Here is a 15961-nt window from a genome sequence, read left to right as displayed (position 1 = left end):
GGTCATTAATCTAAACATCCAGAACAAAGGCCTCCTCATCAAGCATCTCCACAATTTTTATAACAAGGTTGACATTCCTTGGGTGGCCTTGATATGGAACAGCTACTATGATCTTGGTGTCCCCCATGCCACAGCACAATCTGGTTCGTTCTGGTGGAGGGATGTGCTAAAACTTCATGAGGCTTATAGTGCCATTGCCTCCGTACATACCAACATGGGTGACACTGCTTTGTTTTGGACTGATTCTTGGCATATTGGGGGCTCTTCTAGACCTTTATGTTGGAGATTGCCTCGGTTGTTCTCTTTTGTAAATAATGATAAGATATCAGTTCAGGAATTCGTTCAGTCTCAGGATTTATTCTCCATGTTTTATCTGCCTTTATCCCATGAGGCTTCCTCTGAGCTACACATGTTGGAAGGTTGGATCATGCAGTTAAACAGGGACCCCACTATTCCTGATGTTTGGATATGGCCTGGTAAATCTGGAGGTTATTCTGCCAAAAGCTTTTACACAATAATGCACTCCCATTTACCTACAATACAACCCTGCAAATGGTTGTGGCAGAGTAGGTGCACTATGAAGATCAAGGTTTTGGCTGGCTGTTACTCTTTGACAGTCTCAACACCAAGGACATGCTGGTTAGAAGACATTGGAGATCAAGCCAAGATGATAATCTCTGTCTCATTTGCAATGAGTATGTATATGAGGACATGATTCACCTGTTCTTTAATTGCAAGTTTAGCTCCAGGGTATGGAATTACTTGGGCATTGATTGGACTGGAGGTTCTAATATACAACAATGTATCCTTCATGCTAGGACCAGCTTTAGGCATCCCTTCTTCTTTGAAGTTATGCTAACAACAGCCTGGAATATATGGATTCTACGAAATGGCAGAACTTTCAGAGCTGAGAGAGCCACCTTCAGTGCATGGAAATGTAAATTCATCCATGATATTTAACTTCTAGCCTATAGGGTGAAGGATGGTATCAAACCTAAACTGTTGGCATGGATTGACTCTTTGTTGTAAAGCGGGTAGGCATAGTTAGGCATAGGTAGGTCCTTTTCCTTAGCCTTTGTACAAAGTTTCTCTTTGTCTGTACAATGCATGCTTTTTCAATAAAGGGTTGTGGGGCTTTGCCTCACAGTAAATATTCAAAAAAACAATTGTGCAAACCTGCTTATTTCAGTGTTTGAAACTAATATTTGTGAAATACAACCATTATTTCAGTGTTTGAAAATGATATGCGTGAAATCTACATTTTGTAATTGAGTGTAATGTGTTTTTTGAAACTAGTGAAATGTGTGAAATATGTCTTTTATAAATGAGTGAAATCATTTACCAATATTACTGGAATTAGTTTAACTTGAAAAAAGAGTGAAAACATTTATTTGAAATGAGTGAAAGATATGTTTGAAATCTATCTGTGAAATATATTCAGAAATGAGTGAAACTAGTTTTTTATAAAGAGTGAAATATGTTTTCATAAATGCGTGAAATTTGTTATATTGTATAATTCAATCATATACTGAAATGAGTGAAATACATGTTTTGAAACGAGTGTAATCTCTTTCTAAATGGGGTGAAACCTATCTTTTAGAAATCTGTTTTTTTTTTTTGCATTGAGGGAAATCAATTTTGAAATATGTTTTCTTAACTTAGTGAAATATGTTTTCTCAACTAAGTGAAATTATTTTTCTAAAATGAGGACGGTTTCTTTAGATGAGTGAAATTGGTCAGATTTCTGAAACGAAAGAAACTATTTTTTAACGACTAAAATCCATGTTTTCTCAACTTAGTGAAATATGTTTTCTCAACTGAGAGAAATTATTTTTCTGAAATAAGTGGCATCAGTTTCTTCGGATGAGCGAAATTGGTTTTTTGAACATAAAGAAATAAGTTTTTTTAAATGATTGAAATCGGCTCTCTGAAAAGAGTGAAACAAGTTTATTAAATGACTAAGATATGTGCCTTCTAATGTGTGAAATAGGCATTTTACAATGAGGGAAATCCATTTTAAAATGACTAAGATCTTTTTTTTGTAATGTGAAACTGATTGCAACAGTAAAATTCAAACTAGCCATAATGTATCCAAAATCGGTCTTGTTTTAAAGGCCTTATCATTCTGAATTCAAATATACAAAAAATTCACAAACAGAATTTTTTTTCATAAGTTATTTACCATTCAAATATGACTAGGAAATAAAATGCAAAAATTTTGCTTGGGGAGAGAGAACACATGCGCCGTATTTTTCTTCTCACTCACTCTCTCTCATAGCTAAAGTTGCCACAAATCTGGCATGCACTAGTGTTTTTCTTTCTCCACTGTTTGTATTGCATAGCAAATTATTTTTACTTTATACACAAAAAATTGGCATGAATATCAGAGGAAGCAAGTGAATAGGCGATGTTTCACCAGTAGGTACCGGTTCCGGTAGAAAAACTATTTTGGACCTCCATGTTGTGCCGTGTCTCTAGGTTTTTTTTGAGACAAGTGTTCTCTCTCCCCAAGCAAAATTTTTAGAACATCAAGAGGGCTACGAGCCCCTCCCCTTCCGTATCAAAATGAAACCAACCATTGACACAATTCAGAGCAATAAAAATATAAAAAGGTTGCAAAATCGAAATGAAGGAAGTTTATACTCCCTTCGTCTTAAAATAAATGTCACTGACTTAGTAAAAATAAGTGTCATTGGTTTAGTATAACTTTACTACAAAGTTGTACTAAGTCCATTCGTAAAAAAATAATTCATGCTAAGTCAACGACACTTATTTTAGGATGTAGGAAGTACATTTCAAGGGTGAACAACCAGATCAACATTCCAGCACGTCTCACGCGAGCGTCGAAAGAGGAGAAAGGTTCAGCGGATATTCAACCACTTTAGAGTTACTATCTTAGGGCATGTACATCGATTGATAATACTATCTTATCTTAAGTTTGTCGTGTAATTTAGAAATGGCAGTATAAAAGTGATGTATAATGGATCATCTCTTAGTCTTCTCTCTAGTAGTTGTAATTATCTAAATATGTGGTCGGAGATATGGTTGCTAAGACACTATCTCTTAATTAAGATAAGGCAATTTTTTTTTCATTCTCCTACATCTAAGCAACCCTATACCACGAATGGATGGGCAAACCCACAGAAACAATAAGTACAACTAAGCATTGCAGGTTTGAATTATATCATATTTAATAAATCCACTTAATTACAAATGTACAACAACTCAATATATTAACGAAGCTGGTATACGTGCATTACTAAGTCAGGTCATTTGTCTCAAAAAATTAAGTCAAGTTATTGCTGCTTAATTATCCGGATTAGCTCCACACCTTTGTCACTAAATAAAATTGAGGAATCTGTTTACTTTTTTTACCATGATTGAAAAATAAATATGTTTCTTGATAACAAGTGTGCGTGCGTGCGTACCCCCCTATACATATAGGCACGGTAAACGACATATGTTTTCTTCCACCGATACAGTAATTACCTAGCTACAAGCCATACTCAAGTGAGAAAGCTAAGCCCCTCTGATGCATACTATTTATCGTTGATTTAGTATTGTACTAAATCAATGATACTCCCTCCTTCCCAAAATCTAAGGCGTATTAGTTGTTAGCATAAAAATTAGCGCAGAGTCAGTTACGTGAGCAAATCGCACGAGGGAGCCATCCACGATTGGAGATAAAAAAAGGAAGGCATGCATGATTTGGGTGCTAACCCCACAAGAGGATTGGTCGCATCTTTTTATTTCCAAAAAAGTAGCGATCTTGGCTAGGCTTTAACTGTGCGTCCTACATTATGGGATTGCATGTAAATCCTAATACGCCTAAGATTTTGGGAAGGAGTGAGTAATTAATATGGATCAAAGGGAGTTGAATAATTGTATCTTCCTCTGTTCACAATTGTAACATGTGTTTTGGTAGTTTAAATTGCCAAAACATCTTATATTTAGAACCAGAGGCATATATTAGTTCAACTCATGTGCAGGTACCTAGTCGGTTGATTCATTCTGACCGTAAATAGAATCTAATCTAACAAAAAAAGTTTATTTCATACTGTTTTCAGTACTTTTTCACATACAAATACACATTGTGCATCAATGGATCACTAAGCCAAATCCAACCCACATTTCATCTCGTAGCCATATAATCCACCAAACTCATAAACTTGTCGCCCACTCATCAGCCATCACTCCACCTTCTCTATCCTCACACACCTAATCTTCTCCCCATCTCTCTTGAACAACAGATCTTGTGATCTGGATTGGGAGCACAACTCGTCTATATTTTTTAATTCAAAACTGAGTTGCAAATTATGAGAAACATCCAAAACACATGGTGTGTAGATATTAGAGTGACTCATGTGCTAAATTAGTTTATAATTTTATTTATGGTCTGGTTAGAACAAAGAAGTGGGGAGCTAGAATAACAAATAAACTTTTGAAAAAGTTCCCGAGTTTGATATTTTGCATAGCTTGCAAATGAATTGGGATTTTCACAAAATCTGGATTTGGAGATGAACTTAATTCATTAGAATTGGAGGTTACCTTTTTGGATTTATTTATGAGTGCAAAATTATTATTATGTTTATAAAGGGATCATGTGTCCTTGAGCACACTTGATGGTTAAAGTAATCGCTAAAGTTTGACTTTCTGATCAACTTTTACACCAATTGCCAAAGTAGGTGAAATTAAAAAATTAATTGGGAAAGTTCTTTTAGGTACTTCCATTATTTATTCAATTGAGCTTTGTTCCACAAACTTTAGACTGATAACTTTGAGCCCCATTAACTTTCCATACTTGACAAATTTGTCTATTGGCTTTAGCTAAAGCGGAATGTTGGATTGTGTGCTGATAGCTTCTCACATATGCCAACACAGATATCACAAAAAATAGCGAAAGTATATGTTAGAAAATAGCAATAAAATATCGAAAAGGTGTGGCTACACCTGGGTTAACAATAAATAAAAAAACTAGCATGAACACAAAAATGTAACAAAATAGCCATAATTAACTTTATGCAATTCTACTAAAAATATGGGATCTGAAAATGAGAAATTTTAAAAATTTAAGAAAAACAATTGTTAGTATGCTGGAATAACTAGAGAATTCGAGTAAACCTTGGAATATTTTTTAAATATTCATATAACCCCACATATTTTTTCTGTCACTAATGTTTCTAAACTAATTTTGATATTTTCTTTAATTACTAGGTCTTTGCATAATTTTTCTAAATTATTATATTTGACTTGTTAAAGATTCTTAATTTTTAAATAATTTTCATGGCGTTACAATAATTTTCTCAAATAGTTTAGATTTTATATATCCAATGTGCTTTTGTTTTCAAAGTAATCACTACTTTTGAAGGAAACTTAATATAATTCCACTACTCCTGAATTTTGTAGCATCTCCTATTACTTCTTTTTGTGTTACATAGGTTGTCATTTCTAAAGAAAATAGTGTTGTGTGAACAACAAGACTACTTTCACCCTAGAAAAACAGACTGCTTGACAAGGTTAGGGAGAAAAATGGGTGGTGTCGTGGGGTAAAATTTGACAGTAACAAGGGTGTACAACGGAACTTGATCTACCCAGGCACAGATGGGTGACACAAGAGATTATAGAGGTTCAGGCACCTCGGCGGTGGAGGAAATAGTCATAATCCTGTGCGTGGTCTTGCGACCGGTGGAGGAAATAGTCCTAATCACGTGTGTGCTCTTGCGTTTAGTTGTGTATAGGGATTACAAAGAATGTGATTGAGTTCATGAGAAAAAGTAGAAGCTCCCCCAGACCCGGTGTCCTAGCCATGGCTTATCTAGAGTACGCCAAGAACCGGAGTTACAACGGCTGGTCTTAAATCTACAAGTAATGGCTCATTGATTGTTGGTTGCTTCTTTTCATCATGGTGTAATGGCTATGCTTAATGTGTCATAAGAGGTATTAGTAACGCTTAGAGCAATGGATGAGCAATTAACAAGGCAACCTGCGTTTGAATGACATGTTATTTAATAACATTGATGTTGTGTCGCAACTCTCAGTCTTCCAAAATCGGAGACACATACATACCAAGTAAATGGAGTGCCAATGATTGCTTTGGTTGATGATTAGTGAATCATCCATGCGTAGCGCCTCCTTAATTGCTCCGGGCAGTTAGTCTACTAGTAGTCACTTGTGCCGAGCCGCCTGATAAAGCTCTCGATTAAGACTAGTCATAATGGGTAGTAACTTAGAGTAGTAACATGCACATGTTACTACTTTATGTTACTACCTCCACAGTGGGTAGTAACATATGTGTTATGTCATGCATGACTTCATTTATTAGGTTATAGACTTATCTTTTTTTTGATATGTGTGATGTTACAGTAACTAGCTATGTTACCACATGCCTCTCTTTCTTCATTAATTACATGCCACATCATCTATTTTATTTAGATAAGTGTGATGTTACCACCTATGTTACTCCAACTGTGAGTAGTCTAATGGGCAAACCAACTGATGAAGATCCCCTGACTAGTGTCCACTCCGACTGGGCCGCCACCGCATGTTGCTTGTGTTTATATGGTCCTTTGCGTTCATGGGCATGGGCCTGCATGAAACTCTTAGCTGGGCCTTATGTCGCCGTGGGTCTACCCAGTGTGGTTCTTCATCACCCGGTGTTAAAATTAGGGATAATACTTATGTTGTACTTCCTTTGTTTCTAAATATAAGTCTTTTTAAAGATTTTATTATGGACTATATACGGAGCAAAATGAGTGAATCTACACTCTAAAAAAATGTCTATATACATCTGTATGTAGTTTGTAGTGGAATCGCTAAAAAGACTTACATTTAGGAACGGAGGAAGTATATACTGGCATTTAGGGTTTAAAAACAAACTTGTTTGATAGAATGATCAGACTCCATATTTTCGGTTTAATTTCGGTAAATTAATTTACATAAATGGTCATTTCTACTCATTTCCTAAGAAACGCCATCGATCGTACTGAAAATGTTGTATGATGACGTACTTACTTTCACAAGTCTAAATGTTAGTCAAGATTAAACACTCAGTTTGGCTAGCTAACAAAATAATTCACGAACTCACTTTTGCCCGTGATGACCAACGACTCGAGAGGAATGGACCACAGCTTCAAAAATAAAATAAAATAATAAAGAGGAATCAACCACATGCACGCGCGTATGCGCACATGAAAAAGGTTTCGGCGTTAGCGATGGAATCTCCGCTGTACACGTCCAAGTATACAGGGCCGGCCCTGGGCCAGGGCAGCGGGGGCGACGGCCTGGGGCCCAGCCAAACTAGGGGCCCCGACCCAGGCCATATATATATATGCTTGAGGTACAGCCATACAAGTGGAGAACCAACAAGGCCTGAGAGGCCCATCGTGATATGTATGTAGATAAGAAGCCCAAAGAATGCACACGCTGAATTCGTTCCGAATAACGATCGGTTGTAAGTATATGTACGTGTTTGCGCGGAGCCATGGCTGTCAGTTTTTTTTCCTTTTGACCTTTCCGTCGCTGTTAGTTTGATTACTTCTTCAATTCTCCAAACCCAATCGATAGCAGTATTCACAAGCTCGGGGCCTATGGCTTCGTTTCCCATCATAAACGGAGGACGGAGCGGCCCAATGCCGTGAAACTCTGCCGCAGTCCGGAGCATTGCAACGGCTGCCGACTGCGCCTAGGGCGAGGAAAACCCGAACGAGTGAGGTAATTTATTTTATGAATCGTTCAGCCCTTAATTTTAATCTGATGGATGGAAATTAAGTTGTATTCTTGTTTTTATAACACTTGCACTTTTTGAGGAGATAGCTGGTCTTGGTCACGTGGTCTCAACGTTTTGTACTTGGATAGTTGTAGAGCACACCAGTGTTGGAGCACACATTATTGCTGCTAATTTACCCCAAGTTGAGGTGTTCTCCTTTTTGTTTTTACAAATATGTTGCCTAAAACATTTATCTAATTCTGAGAAGAGAACAAGGAGAAAATGAGCACATCAGTTAACTAAATTTTAGAAGGAGATTATGAATAAATTTATTTTTTGGAATCACACTACTTTATAATCTAAAGCAATTAGATGCCAATATTATTGAAGCACCACAACCTATTATTATCATATACTTCCTCCGTAAAGAAATATAAGAATGTTTAGATCACTACTTTAATGATCTAAATGCTTCTATATTTCTAAGAGCGTTTAGATCACTAAAGTAGTGACCTAGACGCTCTTGTATTTTTTTATAGAGGAAGTACTATTTACAAGGGGAAAATATATCATAGTTTATGGCTTTACCAGATTTTTTTCATATCAAAGTATGGAATTCTTTTTTTCCTCCACCGCGGCCGCTGGGCCCACTCATAGAGTCCGCCCTGGGGCCCTCGAAACTCCAGGGCCGGTCCTGCAAGTATAAGTACGTCCAACTAGCTCTTGTTCCAATTTCCATGTGACATTCATCACGTGGCTGCAGCGTATCACACGTCTTGAACTGTGTACGAAACGCATGCTCAGACAGGGGGTCGATACAGCAGGTTGATCGAACGTTGTTTAACCTGAAAATCTGTGTTGTCCACACATGCCATAACATTTTTATAACAGGTTGATCGTACTTCAATGAATCGTCTGAACCATGCTTTTATAAACCGTCTGGCAGCTCGCGTTGGAATGAACGAAACAACATAATCAAAGTAATAACCTATCGTTTCATCGTTCTATACGCGGTTTTGAGAGGAAAAAAACCGTAGAATTTGGAATCTGACACAGGGAGCTTTTGCTCCTGCAATGAAGTAAATTCAAAACAAAAAGCAAAGAACTTAAAAATTGTTTTTTACACGTTAATGTCTAAAGCGTGCATTACAATTTTTATGCAAAACAGAACATTAGTGTTTTATCAACGAAAAAATATTAAATAGTTGAGAAATGCCAAAAAAATGTTGTCCAACTTGTTTTTTTACATGGATCAAAATTCTTTTGCATTCCACCTAAACATTTACAGATAACATTTACACATGCATATCTTCTTCTTCTTTTTTGTTTTTTCGACATTTACAAAAATTCTTTGGCGAGCAAGAGCAAATGCTAGCCTAGAGCTGAATTGAATAGACAATTGCATTCTTACCCCTAGTTGGTTCCTACCCACGGATTTTGCCCTTACTTTTCAAGCTTGCTCAGTTTTGCCCTTACTTTTTTCGTCGAGGTCCCTCCAGTGCCCTTTGACCGTTTGATCAAAACTTTAAAAATTCATAACTAATTCATGTGAACTCAGAAAAATGCAAATAAGATATCAAAATGTTCATATAAACATTACCTTTATGTGCATATCATTTGAATTCAGGACAAAAGCAGCGTTTAAACTTCCTGAGGTAATTAATGTTATTAGCATTATCAAAAATAAAAAGCTATAAACAATATTTTTTTCATGAATAAAAATTACATGCAAATGTAGGTGATGTTTTCTGAACATCCTGATATCTTATTTGCATTTTTCTGAGTTCGTATCAACTTGTCATGAAGTTTCCAAATAATGGACAAAGTCGTTAGAAAATTCATAACAAGATGATACGAACTCGGCAAAATGCAAATAAGATATCTAGATGTTCAGAAAACATCACCTACATTTGCATGTAATTTTTATTCACGAAAAAAATATTGTTTATACCTTTTTATTTTTAATAATGTTAATAACATTAATTACCTTAGGTAGTTTAAAGGGTGCTTTTGTCTTGAATGCAAATGATATGCACATAAATGTAATGTTTATCTGAACATTTTGATATCTTATTTGCATTTTTCTGAGTTCATATGAATGGGTTATGAATTTTCAAAGTTTTGGTCAAACGGTCAAAGGGCATTCGAGGGACCACGATGGAAAAAGTAAGGGCAAAACTGAGCAAGCTCGAAAAGTAAGGGCAGAACCCGTGGGTAGAAAGCAACTAAGGGTAAAAATGCAATTGTCCCAATTGAATATCCCAAGATATACTGCCTACCTTAGGAAATTTGAAGGCTCCGGCTTTTGCATTGCATGCAAGAGGCAGGTGACAGATGGCTCATCGAGCTTGATTAGTCGACCCATTTCATTCCGCGTTAACATGTAGTACAAATCATCCATAGAGCTTTTTTTAGACAAACTCGCAAAGCTTTTATTCACCCATCACAAATGTTTACAGGGACGAAATCCAGATTTCCTGGATGACTTAACCAGACATGGCGGTCAGAACCCAGGGATAACACATGCTTTGCAAGCTTGTGAGCCTCAACATTCGAGGTCCTAAACTCATGATTAATCAAACAAGAAGAAAAAACTCTATAGCGGTCTATAATTTCATGTGCCACGGCTCCATATTGTGCACTTGTACCTTTCTTGATTGCTTTCGACGGCCACTTTACAATCCGACGCCACTAAAATATCGTGGAAGAGCAAGTCATCAGCAAGGGCCAAAGCTTCACATATCGCCAAGGTCTCCAACGTCTCTGGATCATCAACAAAGTTGAGCCGGATCGCCGACGCTCCTTGGTACTCCCCTCTGCCGTCTCTGCAAATGGCTGCAACTGTCCCGAACCCGCCATGTCGCGCAACCGCCGCGTCCACATTGATTTTCATATGATTTTCTGGGGGAAGGATCCACTGGGCCGATCTAGGGCCGGAGCCTTCTTCTCCTTCTCTGGCTTTTCCAAAACCTGAAGCTCTGTCAGGAAGTTCGATATGAAGCCATGGGTTGCAAAGGGTGTCTGGAAAATTCCCTTGTGTATTAGCTTCCTCCGCGCAGCCCAAATCGCCCATAGAGTAACGACCATTGTGACAAGCTCGTCGTTGGGTAGCGACTCAAACATAGAGAATATCCATTCTTTTGCATTCTCGTTTCGGTTCATTGACATATGCTGCACCATCTCCTCCTTCGACAGAGCCCAAATGCTCCTGGACAGGGTGCAGTCCAGTAGGGAATGACGCCAACTGTCATGCACCCCACACACCCCACAGACGTCCGTAGTGGACATGTTTCGGTGCTGTAGTAAATCTCCTGTTGGTAGTGAGTGTTGGGCAAGTATCCACGTGAATACCTTCAATTTTGACGGCACCTTTAGCTTCCATAAAGCCGACCAACTCTTCATCAGTCCCTGGAGATTGGAAGTATGCTCTCCTTCCTCTAACCATGCTTCTCTTCCACTCTTTATACGATATATCAACTTGTATGTTGTTCTGACAAAGAAAAGGCCTCTTGGGTCCTCGGACCACGCCCAAAAATCATTAACTTGACGGGTGCATATGGGGATCCTCGGGATGACCTCGGCATCCATTGGAACAAAGACTTGCCTGATCAGCTCTTCCCTCCAAGAAGCGGATGATGCATCAATTAAGTCTGATACTAGTTCTGGGGGTCATGGACCAAAAAATAAATCGGCCTCATCATACACACTCTGGGAATCCAATTGTGCTGCCAAATGTTCGTCGAGCGCCCATCTCCTATGTGCATGATCGCACCCAGTTTCAACGTGTCTCTCCTATCGACGATTGCTCTCCATATCTGAGATGGGTGTGAGCCCACCTCTGCCTCGAAGATGGATGAGGTTGGATAATAAGTTGCCTTTAGGATGCGTGCACTCAAGGAAAGCGGCTCTGTCAGGCACCTCCAAGCCTGTCTAGAAAGTAGAACCAGGTTGAATACTTCCATATCCTTAAAGCCAAGACCACCCAAGTTTTTGGGATTTGTCATGATGTCCCAAGATACCCAGGCAGGTTTCCTTCTCCCATGTTTTGAGCCCCACCAGAATTGTCGTATGATTGAAGTTACACTATCACATAGACCCCTCGGGAGTCGGAAGCAAGACATAGAAAAAATTGGTATGGCATGTACAACTGATTTTATCAACACCTCCTTTCCCGCTGCTGACAATAGTTTCTGCATCCACCCCTTCACTTTTTCCCACGCTCTATCCCTCAGATAACGGAATGTGCTGTTCTTTGACTGACCAACCTCTGTGGGCATCCCCAAATATTTTTCGCTCAGAGACTCGTTCTGGACCTGTAGGATGTTTTTTACTTGGTTCCTCAAAACCTCGGGGCAACCTTTGCTAAAGAATATTGAAGACTTCTCCGTGTTGATTCTTTGGCCAGATGCATCACAATAAGTATGAAGTAGGTTTGAAACCGCATTTTCTCCCTCCGCACTAGACTTAAAAAGCAACAGGTTGTCATCCGCAAACAGAAGATGATTCAACATAGGAGCTGTGGGTGCCACCTTCACACCGCCAAGAACCGATGACTGAGAACTATTTTTTAAAAGGCACGAAAGGCCCTCTGCTGCCAATAAGAATAGGTAAGGGGAAATGGGATCTCCCTACCTTATACCTCTGGATGGTTTGAATTGCTCCAACTTTTCTCCATTGAACAATACCGAGAAGGACACGGATCTTACCATTCCCATAACAATATCAGTCCATGCTGGGGAGAAACCTAATTTCAGCATGATCGCATGTAGGTAAGCCCACTCGACCCTATCATACGCTTTCATCATATCCAGCTTCAAGGCACATAGACTATTAGTCTTAGACTTGTTCCTCTTCATGAAATGCAAGCATTCGTAAGCACAAATAATATTGTCTGTGATAAGTCTCCCAGGCACGAAAGCAGACTGTTCTTCAGAAATAATATCAGGCAAGATTTTCTTCAATCTGTTAGCAACAACCTTTGAGGAGATTTTATATAACACATTGCAAAGGCTTATTGGCCTGAACTAAGATAAAAGAGTCGGACTAGCAACCTTTGGTATCAAAACTAACACTGTGTCATTGACACCCTCAGGGCTCTCCTCTCCTTTAATGATGCACAAAACCACCGCTGTCACTTCATCCCCACATAGGTCCCAATGTCTCTGGTAAAAATGAGCCAGAAAACCATTGGGCCCCGGCGCTTTAGTTGGGAACATCTGAAACAGTGTCGTCTTCACCTCAGCATTAGAGTATGGCGCTTCTAATGTGTCATTCATCTCCTGCGAAACCTTGCGGGGTACATGCTGTAGCACTTCCTCCATATCGCTCATTCCCTCAGAAGCATATAATGACTTGTAAAAATCTTGGACCATCGCCCTCAATTCTGCCGGATCCTCTATTACAACGCCCAGGGAATTCGATAATGCTCGTATCATGTTTTTCTTGCGCCTCAAGCTAGCCTGCATTTGAAAAAATCTGGTATTTCTATCACCCGCTGACAGCCACTCTAGCCGAGATCTCTGACGCCACATAAGTTCCTCCCTGTGAAGAAGTTCCACCAGCCTCTTGTTGAGTTTCAGCTCAGCATGCGTAGGGACAGTACGGACTGGGTCGCCCCGCAGCTGCTCCAGCTTAGCCTTGATTTGCTTCATTTCCTTCCGAACACACCCAAACGTATCTCTGCTCCATGTTGCCAAGTCCTTGCTAATTCTGAGAAGTTTGTCCTGAAAATCTCCTACACCATAGCCCGGTGCAAGAGTACTCCAACTATCAGTTATCTTCTCCATCCATGCCTCGTGTGATTCCCACATAGTCTCATATCTGAACATCTTCTGCTTCATTGTGTCATGTTGAGTACCATCAAACCTCAACAGTATCGGCCCATGATCTGATGTAGCTCCATCTAAGTGATATAGTGTAGCTAGTGGAAAACGAGTTGTCCAGCTAGCCGAAGCCAAGGCCATGTCAAGACGAACCCTACAAAAGTTTGAACCCTACAAAAGTTCCCTCCTGTGACCTTCTTCTCAAAAGTCCAGGGCCATCCCTGGTAGCCAAGATCCATGAGCATGCACACATCAGCTGCATCGCAGAAGGCTTGTATCTGCACGTTACTTCTGTCCGCTACTCCATCGTGCTCCTCCGGAAGTAGCACTTCATTGAAGTCGCCAAAACAAAGCCAAGGTAAATCGCTCATGGTGCTGATTCCCTTGAGGACATCCCAGGTTTGGTGCCTTAGATGTGTCTGGGCCTCCCCATACACGCATGTGATGCGCCAAGGGTCCTGACCCGTCTCTGTGACCCTAGCATCAATGTGGTACGCAGAGTCTCCCAAAATTTCAACATTACAATTGTTATTCCAAAACATACCCAATCCTCCACTTCTTCCTTGAATGTTTATTGCATACGAATTATCAAAACCTAAAGTTCCAGCTAAAGCTTCTACACGTGCTCCACTTATCTGTGTTTCAACAATATATAGCACGGTAGGGGTAAAATTCATCGCGAACTCGCAAATTTCTCGAACTGTTGCAGGTTTACCCGCTCCGCGACAGTTCCAACAAAAGGCACTCATTGGGCCCGGTGGTCCTCCTCTAGGGATTCCGCCAACTTCTTAACAGATATGTTGAAACCTTCCTGACCCGGGGTCACCAATCTTGTACGCTTGGGATCTCTTTTGGGGGGTGGACTGATCACTAAGCTGCTCCCCACAGGCACTAAGGCGAGCTGATCGGGTCCCACGCCAGAACCATGAATGGAAGCTGAAACGTTGCTGTCATGCCCTGTACCACTTGCCCTCTTACGAGAGGCCTCCTCCATGTCTGTATCTTGAGCCGGTTCTGATTGATCTTCCTCATGTGTCTGACTCTCCCGACCATCCCCATCAAATCGGTTATTACCTAGGTGTTGGCCTCTACCACCCATGTGCCCTCCTCTGTGACCACTACGGCGGCCCCGGCCACCACCAGGCCATCTACCAGTTCTCATGTACCAGCCCGCCCTCAGGTCTTTGATGACTAAGGCGGAAGGTGGATGCACACCCGACCCGTGTTCTTTGAAGAGATGACCCAGCATCCCACAAACTGCACACCAATCGGGCAACTTCTCATATTTAACCCGATAAATCTGACGCTTCCCTCCCCTTACCATTGATACAACATTCTTCAAAGGCTTTGTCACATCTATTCTAACCCAAACACGATGGAAATTTCCAGCAAAATCCTATGAAGGAGGTTCAGCAAACAAGACTTCTCCCTCCCTGCCAGCAAGCGGTTCAATGAGGTGAGCAAACAAATCGGGGACGTCATGAATCTGGATCCAGATATCAATTGTGTCCAGCTTGATAGTGGTCGGTTTCGTCACCCCATCATATGGTTTGATAATGACAGCATCTCCCCTGAAGTGCCATGGCCCTTCTTGCATCACCCTCTTCCAATCACCCAAGCAACAAAATTGGATGGTGTGCAAGTTATCTTCCAATGGCCTGAATTTGACCTCCTGGGCAAGGTCCCAAGCAGATCTCATATTGCAAAAAAAACCACGTCTGGCTGTATGTTTTGACTGAGTTCACCTTCGCGATAGCAACCCAGCGAGCTGCATCTTCAGGGATGTCGGCCTCGTCGAAAACTACACCGTCCAGATCCTCTTCCTTGAGCCCAAGCTCTTGCATCATCTTCTTTACGTCGCTAACCCCGGCAGCGCTAGGGTTTTCGTCAGAAGCCATGTCGTAGTCTCACCCGATGGATATCAGATCGGGTTGGAACCAGGGGAACCCTAGGAGCGCCCCGCTCCCACAAGCCAGCCTCGTCCCCCACCGATGAGCGTGGGAGGAGCGGCGAAGGCGAGCAGGGGAGGTTTATCGGTGGCGGCAGGGACGGCCAAAACTCCAGACGACGGCAGATCGCCTCGGAGAAAAACCCTAAACCCTAACGAGAGGGAAGGAAATCGTTAATGAAAAAACTTACAGGGTGAACCGAGCAATCATCCGTAGAGCTAACAATTGTCATCCTGTTACTCCAACGGAACTGGAACTTTTTTTTAGCAAGAGCCCAACAAAACTGAAACTACTCCCTCCATTCCAAAATATAGTGCGCCCGCGCTTTCCGAGGTCGAACTTTGACCATAAATTTAACGAACAAGACTGACTGCGGCGGGAGAAAAAGTTACATAATTAAAAACTTCTTTTGAATACGAATTCACTGACATAACTTTTGCTCCTGCCGCACGGGGATATAGGAAGCACTACATTGTGGAATGGAG

This window comes from Triticum aestivum, chromosome 7A (genome assembly GCF_018294505.1).
Source record: "Triticum aestivum cultivar Chinese Spring chromosome 7A, IWGSC CS RefSeq v2.1, whole genome shotgun sequence".
Lineage (NCBI taxonomy): Eukaryota > Viridiplantae > Streptophyta > Magnoliopsida > Poales > Poaceae > Triticum > Triticum aestivum.
The sequence above is the reverse complement of the archived record's forward strand: the minus strand, read 5'-3'. Positions refer to the sequence as shown.